The sequence below is a fragment of the Lagopus leucura genome, unplaced genomic scaffold, assembly GCF_019238085.1.
Source record: "Lagopus leucura isolate 7727_CA_CO unplaced genomic scaffold, USGS_WTPT01 Super-Scaffold_100016, whole genome shotgun sequence".
Taxonomy (NCBI): Eukaryota; Metazoa; Chordata; class Aves; order Galliformes; family Phasianidae; genus Lagopus; species Lagopus leucura.
Window position 1 is genome coordinate 3,349,718 of NW_024962270.1, and position 19,418 is coordinate 3,369,135.

Sequence of the window (19,418 nt, forward strand, 5' to 3'; positions counted from 1 at the left end):
ATGTGCCCATTTAATCTGGTATTTAAAAACAAACACTCATAGCAATCTGCATCACACGCTACATTTTGCAAAATTGAGCAGCAAATCTGTACCAAGCAAATTATATAATTCTGTCATCTCTCAGCCTTGTGTAAATACCGCAGTCAGGTTTACAATCAGTGCTTTCCTCCCTTTCCAGCCCAAGACTCATGGAGCTGCTTTAGGACCCCTGCTCCCTGCGGTCTCCCTGTGCACCGTGCTGCAGGCAAAGCCCGACTGTGGCTGTTGGAACAGCACGGTGGTTTGAAAGGGAAAATCCCCTTTTGTTGTTCTTCTTCCCTGGCTCTGCTTGGAAGAAGAAAAAAAAATCACTTAAGCACTTGCTTACTGTGGCCCAAATTAGGGTAGTGGTTCAACATGAGATGAATTTTAAGCAGTGCCATAAGGGCAGGCCTGGGATGCCTTCCCAAATCAGAGCAGCGCAGACCTCTCCAGAGCAGGGACCATTCCTCCTTTTAATGGCTGGAACAACAATAACGGTAATTAATGCTTCCCAAGCCTCTCATAACTCCGCTGAGTTTTACGGTTCGAAAGAAGTGCTTCAGTCCTGTGGCCTCCTCAGGCTCCTCTCCATATCTGTGTGCTGTGCAGTGTCTGGCCGGGAGGGCACAGAGCTCTGCCTTGCAGAAGAAGAAAAAGTAAATCGAACTGAATGGAAGGAGCAGAGGGCAGAAAGCACCGCCGGGAATTTCCCTATGGAGTGGCTCCCATCATCCATGCACTGAGGCTCCTACTGGAGCATCTCTGCGGGGGATGCAGAATAGGTGCCCCCTGCCAGCACCCTGTGTGGAGCGGTGATGCTGCACGGGGCCAGGAGCAGGGCAGGGTCTGGCTGCAGGGCTCATAGCTCACCCCACAGCACTGTCGCTCCCGGTGCTGCAAACAGGAACGGGATCAGGCCCCAGGTGGGAGCTTGATTGGAGCCACAGAGCCAGCTCCCACTGCTGATGGTTCTCACGGTTTTGGTGCATGCCGTGCTTTGCAGGGCTCACATGGCTGTGTTTGCAAAGCAGGGTCGTGTCAGAACATCCCCTTTCTGACCCGAAAGGCTCTGTTGTGGCCTGACCAGGGAGGAGACAGGGCAGAGCATGAACTTTCCCATCAAAACGCCTTCTCTCAGCCTTGCAGCAGAACAAGGGAACTGCAGGGCTCTGCACCAGGCCCGGTGGGTGCAGGTGCTGCTTTGCACATCAGCCGCTCAGCTGGGAGGCTGCGTTTGTGCACACCGCTGTTGTCGAGCAGACCTCTGTGTTTTGCAGCATTTGCTAATATTGCTTCATTCAGGCTGGATTTTTCCTTGAATTTCCGGAGCTCGCTGGCAGGTAGGGCTGTGAACAGGATGGGAACGAGCTGTTTGGGAGCTGGCAGCGCTGCAACGCAGTGGCTGCAGGGTGTGTGCTCAGCGCTCCAACCCCAGGGCTGGGGAGGTGGGTGAGGACAGGTGGATGCTTGCAGCCTCGGAAGTCTGCTTTTACATTTTGGATCAGAAACATGAGATGAAAAATTCATATTTCAGTTCAGATCTTATTTTTGGCTCAAGATCAGAAAAAAAACGTTAAGTGGGGAATCTAATGTGCATTTATATTTGCGTAACTCGCTAGCAGTGGAACTGCTTTGTGTCTTATACAGCTCATGCCAAAGTGAAGGATTTGCTCTTTCATTTTCAGCCTGGGGTGAAATTTTACAGTTGAGATTATAGGATCCTGAAAATAATTGTTGCCCCAACCTTAACTCTTACATTATAAATGAGGATGCATCATACTCAGCGTGACTGGGAATTACAGAAATTAAGGATGAAAAAGGCCTCATCTTCCAGCCGGTGTAGGATTGTTTGGTACAGTGTGGCTGATTTTTTTAAACTATTCTCTCCCTGGTGGGTGATGGTTGTTTTACAGAGCAGTGCCACTAATGAATGTCTCCCTTTGAAACAAGGCAGAATCCTCACGCTGTTGTCTCCAAAAAGGAGAAAAGGAAATATTTTACCCCACCATGATATTTTTCTGGCCCAGGCTAAGGGATTTAAGGCTAACTCGGGTTTGCGTTTCAGGGGGTGCATGGGCTGTCAGCCAGCAGTGTGCTATGGCTCTGGGGCTGCAGAGTGGGGTGTCCCCATTGGGCCCCAGGACAGCACTCTCCCAGAGGACAGATGCCCTCACATCTCCGATAGCATTGTCTTTTCCCCTTAGCCCATCAAACCAGATTGCCATGGTGGAAGGAATAATTGAAAACCATAGAAGGGAAGTTTTTCTTTCTGTGCTTTTTCCTTTTCTGCCTCTCTGTCCGTCCAGGCTCGCTTCTTTCCACCCTCCTTCCACTTCTCTTTGTTGCTGCTAAAAAGATTAAACTTGTTTGACCAGGTTCTGAGTCAGCACAGTTGTAAAGGGAAGATGAATGAGGCTCTTTAACCCTGCTTATTCCTCCAAATGCCCTCCTCGTGGAAAGAAACACACACATGTATGCTCCTAGAAACGTTGGTTTTAATGTTCCTTTTATTTTTAAGTCATTCTTTCCCCCAGTCTTATTTCTACTTCTGTCAGATAATGGTGCTGCTCTCTCTCCCGCTGCTCTCTGTGCTGAACCTTTCAGTGCTTTTCCCTGCTGAAAGGGCTCTCCCTTTCTTCTGGATCTTCTGCAGTAAGCCAGAACAGGATGCGTGATCCTGAAAGTGCAAAGAAGCTCTGTTCTCTTTTGTCCCCAAAACCTTTCCCCTCTCAGCCTGACTCTCACATCTCGATCCTTTTTTCCTCACTCCTAGGAGGAGGCTGCATTCAAACACCTTTTATCCTGGTAGTAAAAATCAGAAGCGTGGAGAGAAATCTGAGAGAGGATGGGGAGAGATGGGGCTGAGTCCTGGGGGAGAGATGGGTCGTGCCTGGCACCCAGGCACCAACACATCAAGGCAGCTAGCTCATCATCATCCCCTATGCTCACAGCCCTTGGGTGACAGCCCACTTCATGCCCACTAGAATGGATCCCAACCTCACCAAAGGGCAGCAAAGCTCCAGGAAATTTCTTAAGCTGAATGCTTGGGAAAGGCAACCATTTTCCAGTTTTCTGTTTGGGGGATAAACAGGAGTAAATGGTGCATCTGTAATCCCGGATTCCGCTTTACAAATGCCTTTTGGTGGTACTGTGTGTCATTCATGTAGGTGACTTTTACAATGAAAAATCCCATTTAAGCCTGACCTTTCACGTTCTGGAACATAATAGACTGTGCAGCCAAATTGCATCCTCCTAGCAGGGATACCAGTGAACTGGAATATTAGTTTTGTAAGGGGACATTTGAATTCTGCAAAATCATTTGTCAGAAGTTGGGTTTGTAACCATCAGTCCATTAAGGGCAGTGGGCAGGTGCAGCTCTGTAGTGCCATGGGCTAGGAGGGAAGTGGGGGAGCAGCTCTCTGGGGGAATTTGGGAACACAACTCCTGAAAGCCTGTTTTGCAGGGATGTCTACTTCTCTCCCTGGGAGAAGTGAGGAACAAAGTGCAAAGATGGCAGATGAGGTGGAAACAAAATCCTCACTTCTTCATGGCAAGCGCTGAGCAGTTGGGTGTTGTGTCTGGAATGAGTGGGGTGGAATGTCGTGGGATGGGGTGCTGTGCAATGGGGAGTCATGGGGTGCCGTGGAATGGAGTATCATGGGATGGGGTGGTATGGGATGGAGTGTAATGGGGAAGAGTGTCATGGGATGTCATGGGATGGAGTAGTATGGGATGGGGTGGCATGGGCTGGCATGAGCTGGGTTGGGCCATGAAGATATTTTAGTTCCCAGCACCCTCTTGCTGCTCTGCCCCTGCATGCAGTCAGATCCCAGCCCAGTAATCAATTACCACTGCCCTCATGCAGCAGGCTCTCTGTGCAGCTCAGCACTGCCTGCTGGGGCTGCTGCTCCCCATTCCCACTGCTTGCGAGGCCGCTGCGGCTGCCTCTTGAAGCATTTATGTTCATACACTATCAGGCAGCCACATCCCATGGCTTATCATTTTCATCAAGTCTTGGTTTTATGGTTGAAAGGAATTACTTTCAAAAGACCATTACCACCTCCCTGTTTCTCATGGCCTTATGCCTACCTGCTGTTAAGCTTTTATAAAGGCATAATTTTTTTGTGTAAAGCTCATAAAAGCTGCTACTCAAGTCCCATGCTCAAGTCCACTTCCCTCAGTCGCTGCCTCGGACTTGAGCGATCCCAGCTGGGGCTGTGGGGAATGCAGGCAGTACAGGGCAGGAGAGTGGCTGCTTCCTGCTGACCCCACAGCTCTGAGCTGGGTGTGCCATGGGCATGGGGCTGGTGCTATCCCTCAGTGCTGCTGTGCTGGGATGGATGCGATGTGGGCACTGCAAGAAGCTCCAGGCTGTGCATCTCTTTTTATTACATATGCGATTGGCCTCTATATTTCCTGATTATTTAATTTGACTTGGAATAAGAGGTATTTGTACTCATTTCCAGAGATGATGTACAGGCCTGATCTTAAACTGATTTAGACAGCATTGCACATCAAGAAAAATGAGAATGGAGGAATCTAACGGATGACATTTTTTTTTTAAATAGGGCACTTCGCCAACCTGCACAGAATTACAAGCAATAGGCAAATTCTGACACAAAAGTCTCTCTCAGATGACAAAGGGACACGAAGAATAGCACTGCTCAGCAGCACAATACCAGCTCCAGTAATACCATCACATGCTTCCTCTCCAGTAGTTTGTAGTAAGAGGGTTTGACAGATGTTCCTGTCAGACCTTCCTGTGGCAGCTGGCTGTGGTACCCACATTCCATGCCCTCCATGGGACAATCGTGGGCTCCTGGCTCCCTGGTGCCCCACATCTGGTTGCTTTCTGGCTTCATGTCTGCAAACATATTGCATTTGGGCTGGGACAAGAAAATCCCCACTCACTGTGCGATTGTGCAGCCTGAGTCACTGAGACTGAAGTAGCCCTGGCTGAGGCAGGTGGGTGGGAGCAGTGAGGAGCTGGGTGAGAAGTGCTGCTTTGCACGTGGGCAGGCAGCACGCTCTCTTTGAATGCAAAGATGGATGGAGATAGAGGGGCTGCTCCGTTACACCTGGTTGTTGGAGCAGCACGTGCTTAGTTCTTGGGAGGGCTGCAAAGCACCTCAGAGCAGAGGCTTCATGACAGTGTCCTGAAACCAAATTAAGGGGCTGGCCGTGGCTCTGCTTTGTCAGCTTTGAAAGCTCTCCCTGACAAAGCGGGAGAGGATTCAGCAGTGCCGTTGTGGGTTTGAGCAGTTGGGTTACAGTGGTATTCACTCTCGTTCCATCTGAAATGATTTGCCTAGCAGAGCTGCGAGCTGCTGGAACAGCTGCATGGGCAGAGGTGGCCGCGTGCCTGCTGGAGGGAGCATGAAGAGTTCTTATGTGGGGAAATCGCAGGATCAGTGCAAACCCTTCCATGGAAGTAAATACCCATTGGAAGAGGGCCATTTTTTGACCTTGGCTGTGTGTAGTTTTAATTATCAGAGCTGGCTGAATAACAAAAAACATTTTGCCACAAGCGCCGCATTTTTCTAGGAATTCATTTCAGCAGCGCTCACTCCTTTTGGGCTTCATGTTTATGAATGTGCAAATAAACTCACTCCAAAGCAGGTATTTCCACCTAAGCAGTCTGCTGAAGGTGCTGCGATTTTATTTCCACGCTCTTTGTGCTGCCTTTTTATTTAGGCACTACAGAATTCTTTTTCTCTGAAATAAACAACTGCAAGATCCCAGGGCGATGCGAGCTCTCGGTGAGTCCCGCAGGGTGCTATGGGGTCACCAGACCAGCCCAAGGTGCTGCTTACGCTGTGGGCTGGGTGTTCACCCTCCAAAAAACCAAGGGAGCAATGGCAGACCTGGAGCTTTGAGCCTCGAGAGGCGCTTGTTGCTGTTTAAATATGTAATAATGAAATGGAAGCGGCCCTTCGCCTGCTCATGGGAGTGTTCGATCTTCGGAGTGGCATGAAGTGATTTAGCCATTAAGGTTAATGCTCGTCTTCCTGCTGTCTGTTGAAACTCCGGGCTAGGCAATGCAAATAGCTTAGCCAGTACTTCTAAAGGTCATTGTGCATGAAAAAAATAAAGATCATACACCGCTCATGGAAATGTCCTTAGTAATCACCGCCTGCTCGGGGAAGGAGGGGAAGAAGAACTCCTGGAACATTTATCTCATCCCGCTGATAGTTTGGTGACAGCCCTTGAATTTGTGGCAGCTCGAGCTGTGAGTCGGCATCCCCTTTGCTATCTGTTGCTGCCACTGCGATTGATTTGCTAGGTGGTGGTGGTGCTGCCTGGCCTCCGGCTGCAGCTGGTGCTCCTCCTGCGCGGGGTGAAGGCATTCTGCATCCTGCTGGGATGCTCCCGACCAAGGCCAGGCACTGGGCTGAGCAGGGCTTCACCTCCAGTCTATTCTTTGGGTTTCCTGTGGGACTCCTTCAGGTTCAGCTCTTCCCTTCCCCTCAGGACATCCTGTTCCGAATTTATCAGAGAGGTAATTTAATCCTTCTCTCCTCAGACAACTGGCTACCCTGCTGCTCAATTAATTTATTAGCACACTAACCTACTTTAAGGTGATAATCACTTTAGGGTCACAGCAGGATTGGGGGTGACTGATCTCGGCGTCTCCTGGTGACAGATGCTTCCCAAACCTAAATTGCTCAGGGTTGGGAATTGTTCCCTTAGGCAGCTGCCAGCATCTGCCCAGGACTCCCCACTGCTGCCCCTTTCCAGGCAGGAGAGCTGGCGGTGTGTTCCTACTGATCTGCCTGCCCTGTGACCCCTCTGCCTGCCCTGCAGTGAGGGCTTCCCATGCAAAGTATGTCTAGGAGTTAATCCCTCCACCAGTGCCTCGTGCTCTTGTAGAGCTGAGCTGTGACTTCCCAGAGGAGGAGAGGACTGAGCCTCTGCTTTGCAGCCTCTCTGATGTAGGTGTTTAGCAGCAGCTCTAATAGCCTCCTCTCAGAGAAGTGAACTATATCCTCAGCTCATTACTGCAGCCCTTAAGAGGAAGAGGAGAGAGAAAGAAAAGATCCTATTCAGTCTGGCTGTTTCCAAACAATACAAAGAGGAAGAGGAGTCCTGTGTTTGTAGTGAGTTTATGTAAGAAATAAGCAATAAATGAGGAAATCCTGGTGACCCGCGATGTGCCCCGAGTCCTAATGTTTTTGGTGCTTGACTGTCCGTGTACAGAGCTGTGGAGTGAAATGAAAGCAGCTTTTAAAGTGCCTATTCTTCTCTTTTGCTGTGAAATTTCTGCCTCTTTTTGTCAAGTGTGATCTTTGTTGGTGTTTTCTTTGTGCCTAGAGTAATTTCTGTGCTGAGAGTGCTGTGCCGCTTCCCGGCGCTGCTGCTCATTGTTCTCCCAACACCAGCTCTGCTTGGGGCTCTGCATTTCGGGTTCCTGTGCAGCTGGGGCTCAAAATGCCCTGAACTGCATTTAGGATGAGATCTGTAAGCCATCGCACCTCTTTGGAGGCTCTTTGTGAAGCCACGTGGAGTTGTGCATCTCACTGAGGCAGCCTCTGCAATGGGAAGTTTGGAGGCCGTGCTCCAGGTCAGGCTGGAGGGGTGAGAGGAGGCTGTGGGCTGCAGACTGATACAGCCCCTCTTTGCAGCAGACAGCAAGGCTGCCCCACGGGGCAGAGCTGAGCACTCCTCCAGCTTCTGCGGTTTCCTTCGATGGCTGCGGAGTGGATTTTAGTGGGCATTAATAACGACAGTTATTAATTGTCTCAACCTGCTTGAAGCTCATGGAAAGTGCACGTTTGGGGCTCGGTGAGATGTGAGCTGACCTTAATTGTGCTTGCACTCCGCAGGTGGCTGTGCAATATGCGCCGAAATCCTGGCGTGTGTGCTGACATCTCTGCGTCATTGCTTGTCCACCAGGACATCTGAGATTGCATGCTGTGAGAAATTAAGTTGTGTATGTTGTATGGCTGCACAAAATCAGGGCTTGCACACTGCATTTTATAACTTCTTCCTGCTTCTCATCTGTAAACTTCACAGTCAGGGTAACAGATGGGGACAGCTTGGATGTTGCAGATATAGTTTGATGTATGTGGGCTCGAGCCAATACCCTGTTGAAGCTAAGGGGATGTCTTCCAGTTGATGGATCACGGTAAATGAATTAATGCAGGCTCTGGGTTCATCATAAATACTCACCCCATCCAACGAGTGATGGCATCAGAGCTGTGGCCGGAATACAACACCTTATGAAACAGGTGCTAGCCTGAGGTTGGATGGTGCTGTTAAATTCCTGATGCAATGCTTGCTTTTGCTGGGATTTTTCCTTTCTCAGGGAAGCAGGGAAGCACCTACAGGAGGACAAGGAAGGGTTGGAGCCAGGAAGTGGCTGCTGCAGTTTGCTTGATCAGCTTCTTGCCAGAGCTCTCCAGCTCCCTGAGGCCCAGCCTGACCTGGAGATGGGCTCTGCCTCTCGGACATCCTCGAGCCGCTCTGTGCCATCAGATGTGGGACGTTTCCTTCTTCCTGTACTCGCGTGTTGTGCCTTAGCGTCTTGGCTTTGCTCCAAGGCATTACAGTCCGGGTAGCTACATGATTTATTCCTTTTGTCCTTCTGTTAAAGGATGTCTCCTGGGTGCTTTGAGAGGCAAAACCAGGCTCTCACACAACTCAGCAGTGTGACTGCAAGCTGGGAGGTCAGGCAGAGAAATGTGTCACCCAGCTGGGGACACTGGTGGCTGCAGCTGGCCTGTGGTGCCCTTGCCACCCAATTGGCTCTCAATGGTGTCAGCACCTTTGCAGTACTGTGCCCACAGAATTGCTGGGCTGTGACATTGGGGTCTCACCATCCAGAGGAGAAAATGTGGATTGAGCGCTCCCCTCCTTCTCTCCCTCTCCATCACACTCCTCAGAAAAGCCTGCTTTAAACTTCTTCCCCAGCTTGTCCTGCTGAGGCAGAGCTCAGAGAGTTGCATCTGCCTGTCATGTCACGTTAGTGTTTGCTGTGAGCCACGCCATGACATCCCAAGCAGACTGGCATACCATGGAAATAACGTTGCTCTCTGTGAAAATGGAAAAGTTGTCGCTTTCCAGAAAACAGGCTGCAGAACATCAGCTGCAAATGGGAATGAAAAAAAAAGCTTGTCTGAGTGGATGAACGGATAGCTTTTAAAAGGCAGACCCAGCTTCCACCGATGTCAATGGAAAGCCTTACACAAACGTTAATGGCTATGGAGTCATGCCCTAAAGCATTATATTTTTTGGGATGATGTCAAATCGTAGTATCTCAAACGACGCTTTTGTGTTACTATAATAAGGTCTTTTTTGATTCAGCTACTTAGGTTAGCTCTTTAGTGAAGTAACTTCACCTCTCTCTGCCCCTGAAAAATAGCTCTCATGAAACCTGTGCAACTTTATCAAGTGCTTTGAGATCTACCGGTGGTGTTAGACTATTGGGGGTGTATTGTTATCTCTCTCACCAGAGAAGGATTTGAAGGAGGAAAACTGTTTGTGATTCTTTGGGCAGATCTGCAGAGGGCAGAAAAAAAAAAAAAAAAAGAGTAATTTGTCCCTTATTAAGACACTGTGAAATACTCTGACTCTGGAAGAATTTCCCCCGTGCTTTCAGAAACCCCTTGAGTTCAAAGCATCCACCCCCTGATGTTCCAGCCTAAGCTGTATCTTGTAATCTCCTCTGTACCCATTGGGAAATTTCCCCATGGCTTTGTGTACACAAGAGAGACTCTTCTAAGGAAATTTTATTAAAAAAGACTTTTTTTTTTTTTTTTTTTTTTTAAAGTGGGATTTGAATAGTAAGCTGCATTCTCCCTGTCAGCACTTGTCTCCCTTCATGTATAGTGCGTCCTATTCGTGAGCAGATACCAGTCTTTTATTGGCCACATACGAATCTGTGATAGTGAAGGTAAGTATCTGGCGGAAGCAGTGGGAGCTGATGCAGGGTCCACTGTTTCCTATCTGTGTGATGTGTCTGGAGTCATCACCTGGGGAGCCACCTCTGCTCACACCGCCCCTGCAGCCCTGGGAGCGGAGATGGATGACCTGGTGCCCATCAGAGATCTCCTGTCCATGGTAGTCATCACATGTGCTCCTTATGGGCTGGACTCTGAAACACGTTCAAGTGCCTTTCTGAGCTGCCATCAAAATCTTATCGCGGAGGTGGCAACAGCCAGATGAATATTATGGATTCTTCTTGTGTTGTTCCAATAAATACTGTCTACAGGGTACACTGCAACAAATGATACAAGTCCCAAATAAGGCACTTTCAGAAACAGTACACAACATGATAATCTCATTATTTACTACTCCTACACAGTATAAGAGCAACATCAGATCAGCCTTAGGTGTTGCTGCAATAGAAATAATTAATAAAAATCAATCTGCCACCTATAATGTCTTTAAAAAGCAATAGAGAGCACACACAAGCTCCTGCAAACAGCTCAGCCCCTCAGGACTGGAGCTGGGGGTAACATCTTCTGCAACTTATCACTTGAAAAAAGAAAAAATTGTTTTGCATTCAATCCATTTCGAATGCTGTGAATATTTTATAATATTTTGCTGACAGAAAATGGTGAATTTTTAAGGGCTTATCTGTAAAACATGCATTTTGAGCTTTTAGGAAGAGCCGTACAGCAGGTGCAATTTCTGAGGGTTACAGGTGGCCAAGCAAGGTGCAGTGTTAGTGCTGGGCCAGCTCGCCTCCTGCTGCAGAGCTGCAATATTGGATGTCCACATCCATCTTCCTGCAGCAGTTTCCAAACCACCACTTGTAACTTAGGTTAATGACTACATTCTGCCTTTCAAATCCAGTGAACCACGCTTTGGTCCCAAATTGTTGACTTGCTTTTATCACGTATGGAGGAATCTAGTGAACAAAGCACATAAAGTGGACGGGGGAGGGTTTTCAGAAAAAGCTTTGTGGGAGAGTTTCTTAACGTGCCTTCTCACGGGCTACAGCTCTTCCAGCCGTGAGCAAACATGGGGTAATGCTGTGGGATGCAGCACCGCATGGTGTTTGCTCTGGAGACCATTATCTGCAGGTTTGGGCAGGAGTTTTGGCAGCAGTGTTTCCAACACTGCTTTCCCCGTTCTGCACGGGCTCTGGGGTTGCTCCCCAGCTGGCTGTGCCCCAGCAGTGAGCAGCAGGATTTTGGCCCTGCGGCATACCCAAGGCTGGCACCACTAAGCACCATTCGCAGGCAGGAGCAGCAGCAGGAGCTCTGTATTCATAATGAAAAATCCTTCCACAAGCAAAGCAGTGTAAGGAGATACAAGGGAGTCTGCCCAGTTGGGAGTCATTTGCAGATGGTTCTGGTTCATTTGTTGACTGCTTTTTCTCTGTCTTCATCAACCACCACTTCCCTTGGCTTAGCGGCGCACTCGGAGCACATTCCTTGCCTTAAGTACCCGAGAAGTCCCATTGACTTCAATGGGGCGACTAATGTGCTTGATTAAAGGTAAGTACCTGCTTCAGTGCTCTGCTAAATCTGAGGTCTGGGAATAGAAATAAATGGAAGGAACCTGCCTGCGGAGGGGGGAAATTCTGGGGAAATATTTACTCCAGAAGCAGCGGATGCAGTCCGAGGGAAATGTCCTATCTACATCCTGGCGTCTGCAGCAATCTTTCTTTGGCAAGTTATCTGTGCTGAGCATGTGGCTCCAAACTGAGCCTGGACCAGTTACTCTGGTGGTTGCAGGAGGAGAAAATTTATTTCACTGCTGTGGCCTGGTATGTAAATGTAAGAAAACTACAAAAGTGAGTAACTGCCCTCTTGGGAGGAGGTGAAGAAGGCACTCTCCACTCTTTTAATCTTATATTAGGATTAATTTAAAGCCAGGAAATAGGAACACTGCAGAAAAGCTCCCTACTTGCTGGCTGACCTTGGTCCAGCCCCATTTCTTGGCAACCTGCCTGTCCTTCACACCTCAGTTTCCCCATCTGCAAGGTGGGGATGATGCTACAGGTCTCACTATCAGAGTGCTACACAGTCTGTTGACAGCACATCCCTATTTGTAGTGGTAAGTGTGGTTGAGGTGACCCCACTCACAGCCAGATTGGGGTGGCAGAGGGAAAATCTGCATTCCCTGAGCACTGTTTGAATCCAACTTCCTCACCCCCTGGAAACAACTCAGGAAGCTGGACTGGTGCACAGACCCCTGGTGGGGACACCAAATGAGAGTCAGGCTAGCAGAAGTGGGGCTCTTTGTGAGCACTGAGTGCCAGTGAGAACCAGGACAGGACTAATGGGCCACTAGCCTCTGGGGACTAATGGGCTGGCTAATAAGGACATGGATTTTGACATCATGGAGCAAATAAGAATTGGCAGGCATTAACCTCAGACATGTCTGCTACCTAGAGAAATCCAAGCCCCTCTCTCACTCTTCGTTCTGTTTAGCATATTAATGTTTAATTCCATTAGCATCAGCAGCTGTGGCTGCTGTTCAGCCCAGGAGCTGCTGGGGCGAGCCTCAGGAGGTGCCACTCTTGGAAGGGGACCCTGCAGCTGGCTGAGGGCCAAGGAGCCCTGCCCCAGCTCATCTGCCAGCAGCAGTCCCTGAGCCATGGCTGCAGATCACAGCATCTGCCTCCTGATCTCATCCCCCTGCTAATTCAGCATCAACTGCTGCTGCCTGCTCCACGGGCTGTCTCCTTCCCAAAGCACTGCCCATGCACTTCATCGCTGTTTGTTGGGGGGAATTTTCCCTATCTCTTCTGCTTTCACCTCTTTTCCCTTTTATTTTTAGGAAGCAAATCCTTGTTGCCCTACAACACACCTTCGGAGACAAGCAAGGAAGCAGGGTCTGCTTCCAGTGTGGAAACAGGGTGGGGAAGGAGCTCCTCACAAAGACATGATCCATGTTGATTCATCTTCCCCAGCCTCCTTGCTAAGTGGCAGTGGCAGCAGCAGCATGGTGTGCAGTGGTGCATTTCCCCACGTTCGACCCAGCAGCCCTGCACCTCTGGAGAGGATTGATCACAGAAGGACAGCAAAGAAGCAGCCCCGATGTCTGGCGTGATTTCTTACAGAGAGAAACCGAATCAGTGTGGTGGTGTTCTGCTTTTCTCTCCTTTCACCCCTTAATGCTTCCCTTTGAACGAGATATTAAAAATAGGAATATTAATTTGGCAGATGGTGCAATTGGTCTTTTGGCAGGAGCCTGCACGCTGTGCTGCAGTTAGAGACCTCTGTCTCCATGCTGGAGCGCTGAGCGGTGCTCTGGCCCCTCTCCAACCTCTTCCTTCCTCCAGCTCTGGGTGCTGGGAGAGCCCTCTGGGGCAGAGGGAGTTCCTGCAGCTCCTTCCTCCCGCTGCAACCAGGGAGCTTTGATTTCTGTCAGTTCTGAACCACCACCAAAGGGTGGAGAGCTCCTTTCTGCTTTAATTGTAGGCAAGGTGTGATTGCAGGGGGAGCTGTAAACACAGCGCTATTTCTGTAGTGAGATGGCAGGGTCTCAGTTCTGGGTTTATTTGGGGAGATCCTGAGAGCCTGGTGCTTCCTGCAGCATGGGATGTGCTGCTCCCCCATGGGGAGGAGGCCTGCAGGGGGTGAGTATGAGGGAGTTTGTTTCTGGTGCAGCAGGTAGTGCATTTCCACTGGGAGTGATTTTACAGACTTGTCTGGGTGTTCTTTTTTTCCCCTTTATCTGTCTTTTTTGCTGATAGTGTGGTTGATCACAGCTCACAAGCAAGTGGAAGGTTCTGGTCTCTTACTGCTTTTCATTGCCTGCATTTTCAGCGACACTACAGAGTCAAATTTCCCTGAAGTTTTCTTTGCTGGAGCTTCAGCCCAATGCAGCAATTTCACCAAGGGCAAAATGAGCCCTCATTAATCCCTGTAAATCTGTTGCATCCCTTTTGTCTACCTGTAGCCTCCTGTTGTTTAGCAAATCTCCCCGGCAGCAAGTTCCCTAGCCAGCACTCAGTCCCCTCTGACCAACCTCATTTCTCGGGCTGCAGCTCCTCCAGCCTCAGCAGGCCCCTGGGAATGAAACTGAACAAAAGCAGCGTCAGGCTTCGCGCTTGTGGTTCATTTTTCACATGTACACAAAGATTTCGCTTTTCAAATCTTTTTGGCATTTTTCGTTGTTCTTTGAACTCCCTCCAGCTTGTCTGTCTTTGTTACAATGCGATGCCCAGATCTGGGCACGCTGCTCCAAACAGCAGCCTGATGAGCGCTGTGAAGAGTGGAATAATTACCTTGCTGGACTGCAGCAGCCTGATGGTATTGACTTCTGTTCAATCGATCATCCCCCCAGACCACTCTGTTGTATAGCTGTTTGGCCAGATATCTCCATACAGCCTCTGTCCTTTTGTTTATTCCTTCCTATGTGTTAATCTTCCGCATTTGTCCTGCTGAATCTCTTTGTATTGATTGCAGGCCACTTCTTTAATTTATCAAGCTCGTATTGTATTTTATTCCTGTCCTGCGCATTATTTGCCACCCTCCCATCTTGGTAAAATGTTCAGATTTGATTAGCATACTCCTGGTCCAGTCTCCAAGTTGTTAATAAAACTATTGAATTGTATTGACCTTGCAGGGCACTCAGTAGGACCCCACTTAACATTTCTATCCACAGGGCTCTGAATTGTTGAGGTATGCACACATCTATTTTTAATCAGCTGCACATCTTTGTTCTTGTATTTCATCTTATTTACGCGATGTAAAGAGCCACATGATGTTTTGATTAATAAAAATGATGATCTGTGTAGCTCCAGCCATCTGCCTGAGGATCTGCCCGGTGATAGATATGGTATCTGACACGATGGTCTCTGAGCTCTTGTCTGTAGATGAGTTGCCAATAGCAGTGGGCAGAATTTATTAAAAAAAAAAAAAAAAAAAAAAAAAAAAAAAAGAACAAGAAAAGAAAAACCCAAAAATTGAAGTTAAAACATCATATCAGACAAAAAAAAAAAACCCTCCAAGGCCTGGATCCAGTAATGAGTCCTCCCCTTCCCCAGAGTTTTCCCACCCGTCGCCCTGGGCAGGCTGGGGGCTCTGACTAGTGTAATTGTGGTTGTGTGCAGCAGCTCTCTGGTCCTGCCCCGGGGAGGTGTATCAGCACATGGCTTACTCAAGAGTCCTGCTGACTCGGATCAATCACCAACATGAAGCTGGAGAGATAACAAAGGGCTTTCTTTTGCATTAAAAAAAAATAAATATCTAGGAACACCTCATGCTTTGCCTGGCTCTGCCCACAGTATCCTATCCTGTGCATGCAGGGGCAGCTTGCAGAGGCTGTGTCAAGCCTGCTCTGGGTGCTCAGCCTGGCTCCTGGAGTCAGGGGATAACCTGAAGAGTGAGACCCCCACCTGGGTGGGTGGCAGCTTCTCGCCCCTCCTCTGGCTGTTCCAGCACCTCTGTAGTCTCACTTCTCAAGCAGACACTCTGCCCCTCAAAAAAAGCTTATATTTAACAGCTTTTCGTCACCCTGTCAGTGAGAGAATTTGCTTCTAAGAAAAAGGAGAGGTGATGGAGAAAAAATATCTCACTAATTCGTTTGCATGCTTCTGGCGGCCAGACCCAGGCTGTGTGTTTCACACTACTGCTGTTTGCCAGCACTGAATTCTGCTATGTTCTCGATGGTGAGAGAAGCCCCTAGGGCTGGTGCTCACTGGAAGGGACTCTTCGCCTTGGTCCTGACCAACATGTGCGTTCCTGGCTAGCAAATGTCAGCCAGTCCCTCGGTCGCTGAGGGAAAACCTTCTCAACATAAGGGAAAATCAAGCTTTAATAAAAATGAGCCTCACTGATCTGAGGGTGTTCTAGAAATGCTGGGGAAAAATGTCTCTGGCAAGCTTTGTCTGTCGTTCAACATCATCTTTTTAATTTATTGGTGGGTACCCCTGCTGCATGCGCTACATGCCTTTTCTTTTTATCAGCTGTTGAAAGCAAATGGCAGCTCATCTGTGATCACCACAGCTCCCCATTGCCCTCCCTCAGCCCTGAAGTGTGAGGCCTCTCGTGCCACACTGGTCCATGTCCCCATGGGTGAGCGTGGCTGCACCAGTTCTCTGTGTGCCTTCCTCTGCCTATGACAGCTCCTTTTCCTGCTAACTGTTATTGAATTATACAAGCCTCTTAATTGTCTCAGTTTCCTGAAAGACTAAATCAAAGCAACTCTTCAGTTTATTAGTCTCCTCGCTGTCTGTCAGACCTGACACTGTGTGACTGAGCCTGTGTCAGGTGATATTCTTCCTCTGCTCTCTGCAGGCAGCTCCAGAGGAGTTCGCCCTCCCGGGATGTTTTCATGCCCCAGAGTTGCATTTTGAGGACCTTGTGGTCCCCAGTGAGAATGGTTTCCAATTGCACGAGCACATGGCAGGGATGGTCTGTCCCACACATGCTGGTCTGTCCCGCGTTGATGGTGAATAATGGAGCTTCCAAAAGTGCTTGGCCCCAAGCTGCACACCTGGCTGTGACTCAGCCAAAGCGTCTGGTCCCCTGGGCAGAAGCACTTTGTCCCACCACCTCCAGACAGGTCTCCTCCTGGCCTCTGCTGGCATCTGCCACGTGTCCCCTCCTCCTGCTGCACACTTGTCTCATCTGCTCGGCATCTCTCTGGACGTGCACGCGGCCTCCTGTCCTCTTCTCTCTGTGTCACGGAGCCCGGTCCCACAGTGACAGGTTCTGGTGCCTGTGCAGGGAAGGCCTTGTCCCTGGAAGCGGTGGCTGCATGGGTTGGCTCTGTGCTTTCCACACAGACAAGTGGTCAGTAGGACTCCTGGCCTGCTGGAGATGGCTGAGTGCCCAAACAAGTTGGCTGTGCCAGCCCAGCTCCTTCAGGGCTGTCGGACTTCAGAAAAGCAACAGTTTCTACCCGCAAAATAGCAAGGGGAATAAAAGCCAAAGAGATAGAGATCCACTAAGAGCTAAATGCTATTAATGAGCCAAATGCTGTTATTTTTACATCATATAATAGCTGTCTGATTTTAGTTTTCTGGGATTCCCTACAGAATACAACATGGATCTCAGCTTTCGCACGAGGGATGCACTAGATCTGGCTGCATTGGTCCTGACCAACAGTGAGAGCTGAGGCATTAAGGAGACAGACACAGCATCCACCTAACTCTGCCTTGCTGTCAGTGGCTCTGTCCCACATGGTGGCTGATCTCTGCAGGCACTACCCCCTGGAAGAGGGTCTCTTCCCTTGCCAGCCACCAGCAGCAGCCCCTGCCACCTCCTTTCTTTCCTGCTCAGGCATTTGGCACCAACTATATGCTTGTCAGCTCCAGAGCTGTGGGGATCTCTTTACGAAACTTTCTCTATGGGATAATTCTCAGTGCTGTAGTAAAAGCCTAGCTGTGATGACAGTTGCTCAAATGCAAACTGATCTCCTCTCTCCCACGATGATAGATCACCCATCTGCCATGTGAAGCCAAAATCCATAGGCTTCCCCTTTGCCTACCCAATTTGGCCAACCCCGTGTGCAACGAGTCCCTGCTGCTTGGGTGCTCCCTTGGGAAGCTGTGGGATCTGCTTTGTGCAGGAATACAGCTGCATTTGAAGAAAAGCGGCAGAATCCGGCCCGCAGAGGCTGACATATGGTGAGGCAATATATGTTTCCTAGCATGTGGACCCAAAAATTATTCCTACAAGGTGCAGAGTCACATTGATTGTATTACTGGATTATCAAATGATTAAAGCCATTAACAATCCACTCTTGAGCAATCAACATAACAATGTTTAGTTGCCTTGCAGTAACAATTAAAAGATGAAGCAATTTGCAGTAATTAGGTAGTATCTGGAAAAAGTAGTCCTCATTAAGAGAAGTTAAAAGGACTTTTTAGTGCGGTTGAGATGAACCTAGCAGGCCAATTTCTTTCCTCCTTTTCCTCTCTCCTCCCCCCTTGCATTTAAGGAAAACAATCTGTTCTTGTTTAGCCTTACATTTTGGAAAAGATCAAAAGGGGATGTAACACAGGATGGCTTGCTGTGCAGGCAGGGGGCATCTCAGGACTGCAGAGCCAGTGCCGGGAGCTGCTTTTTGTGGGGGACCTGTCCCAAACCATTGGGCTTTTAGGTGCCCGGTGGGATTTCAGACACAGCACCAAAATCACAGCAGCACTTCCAGCAGCTCTGTTTCTCAGCAGTGATTGCTCATTCAGGAACATTTGCGCTACCGACGGTTAGAGGCAGTAGCTCACCTCCTGCAGTGATCTCTGTGCTGGTGACCGCTGGTATTTGCTTTAAAGAAAAGCTTATCTATGCACATTTATTATTAATGGGCATTGCTCTGTGTGGATGCTTCAGAAGATGCTCCGTTTCCTCATGCAGCAAAAAAGTAGACGTGTCCCTGTTCTGAGTCCAGCCTCCAGCCATGTACTCTGACACATACAAGGTTGATGTTCCTTTGAGTTTAGTGCTGTCAGAGGAAGAAGGATGTGGAATGTGCTTTTTAGCACAAGGTCTGTAAGAAACCCAGGTGCAAAAGTCTTGGTCTCTCTAACAGAGTAAAAACTAATCCGGTGCCTGTTACTCACCTCCACATGCTGCGTACCTGCCAGTGAAAGGCTTGTGAGATCCATAGCTCATGCAGGGATAGGTATGTTACTTCACTGAAAAATAACCTCCTTGGTGACAGTCCAATCGTTCTGTCTGGATGACTGTGCTCCACAATGCCGACAGATATTCCACCTGACGGTATGAATGGAGACATTTAAGTCAATAAGTAATTACAGAAACTGGGATCTTGCTAGATTCCCTCCTTTATGCTCGCAGAAGGTGCAAGGCTGGGATTTCTTCTGGCCTGCAGCAGGCAGGGCTTTGGTTTTCTGCACCATCCAAATGGCAGCCAGTCTGTGGCCTCCAAACCATACTGGGACACTTGTGTCCCTGGAGAAATGCCATCTATCTCCACATGGAGTTTATAACTATACTGATGGTGTTAGGAGATTGCAGATGAAGCGGAAATGGCACAAATTCAGAAAACCAGCTTGGGAGAGTGCACACAAATATGGTTGCCCTACTGCCCTGCAACTTCTTGAAATGTTAAAACACACCAAGTGAAGTGGCCTTCGCCACATTTGAAGCCTGTGTAGCTCTTAGAAAAGGACGGAGAACTTGAGCTCTATGATTCCCAACATGAACATGATTGAGAGGGAATATGGTGAGGGGGAAGGGCCTGGATTGCCACTGGTGATGCAGCACCAGTATGTCCTCCTTGGCTGTGTCCATATGGAGTACCATCTGGTGGCAGGATGCAGGCTGTGCCTTCGCGCTTCCCTGGAACACGCAGCTGCTGGGATGCGCATTGACATTCGAGGCACAAAAATTAGAAATTATATCAGATACTGTAAAGTTGTCATGAATGATATGAACTGATAGGAGCCGATGTTCTTTAGCAAACTACTGCTGTCATGAATAGAAAATGAGAATGGATTGAACTACATTAGTGCTGTGAGAGTAAAT

General features: G+C 48.8%; 1 long non-coding RNA gene across 1 annotated transcript in view; it reads left to right on the forward strand.

Annotated features, from left to right (window-relative positions):
• The first annotated feature begins 1,180 nt into the window (after window positions 1-1,180).
• LOC122183102 overlaps window positions 1,181-19,418 on the forward strand; it is an 87,565-nt gene continuing 69,327 nt past the window's right edge. Inside the window, exon 1 of the long non-coding RNA XR_006180093.1 lies at window positions 1,181-1,361. This is a non-coding gene — a long non-coding RNA (uncharacterized LOC122183102). The remainder of the gene's footprint in view (window positions 1,362-19,418) is intronic.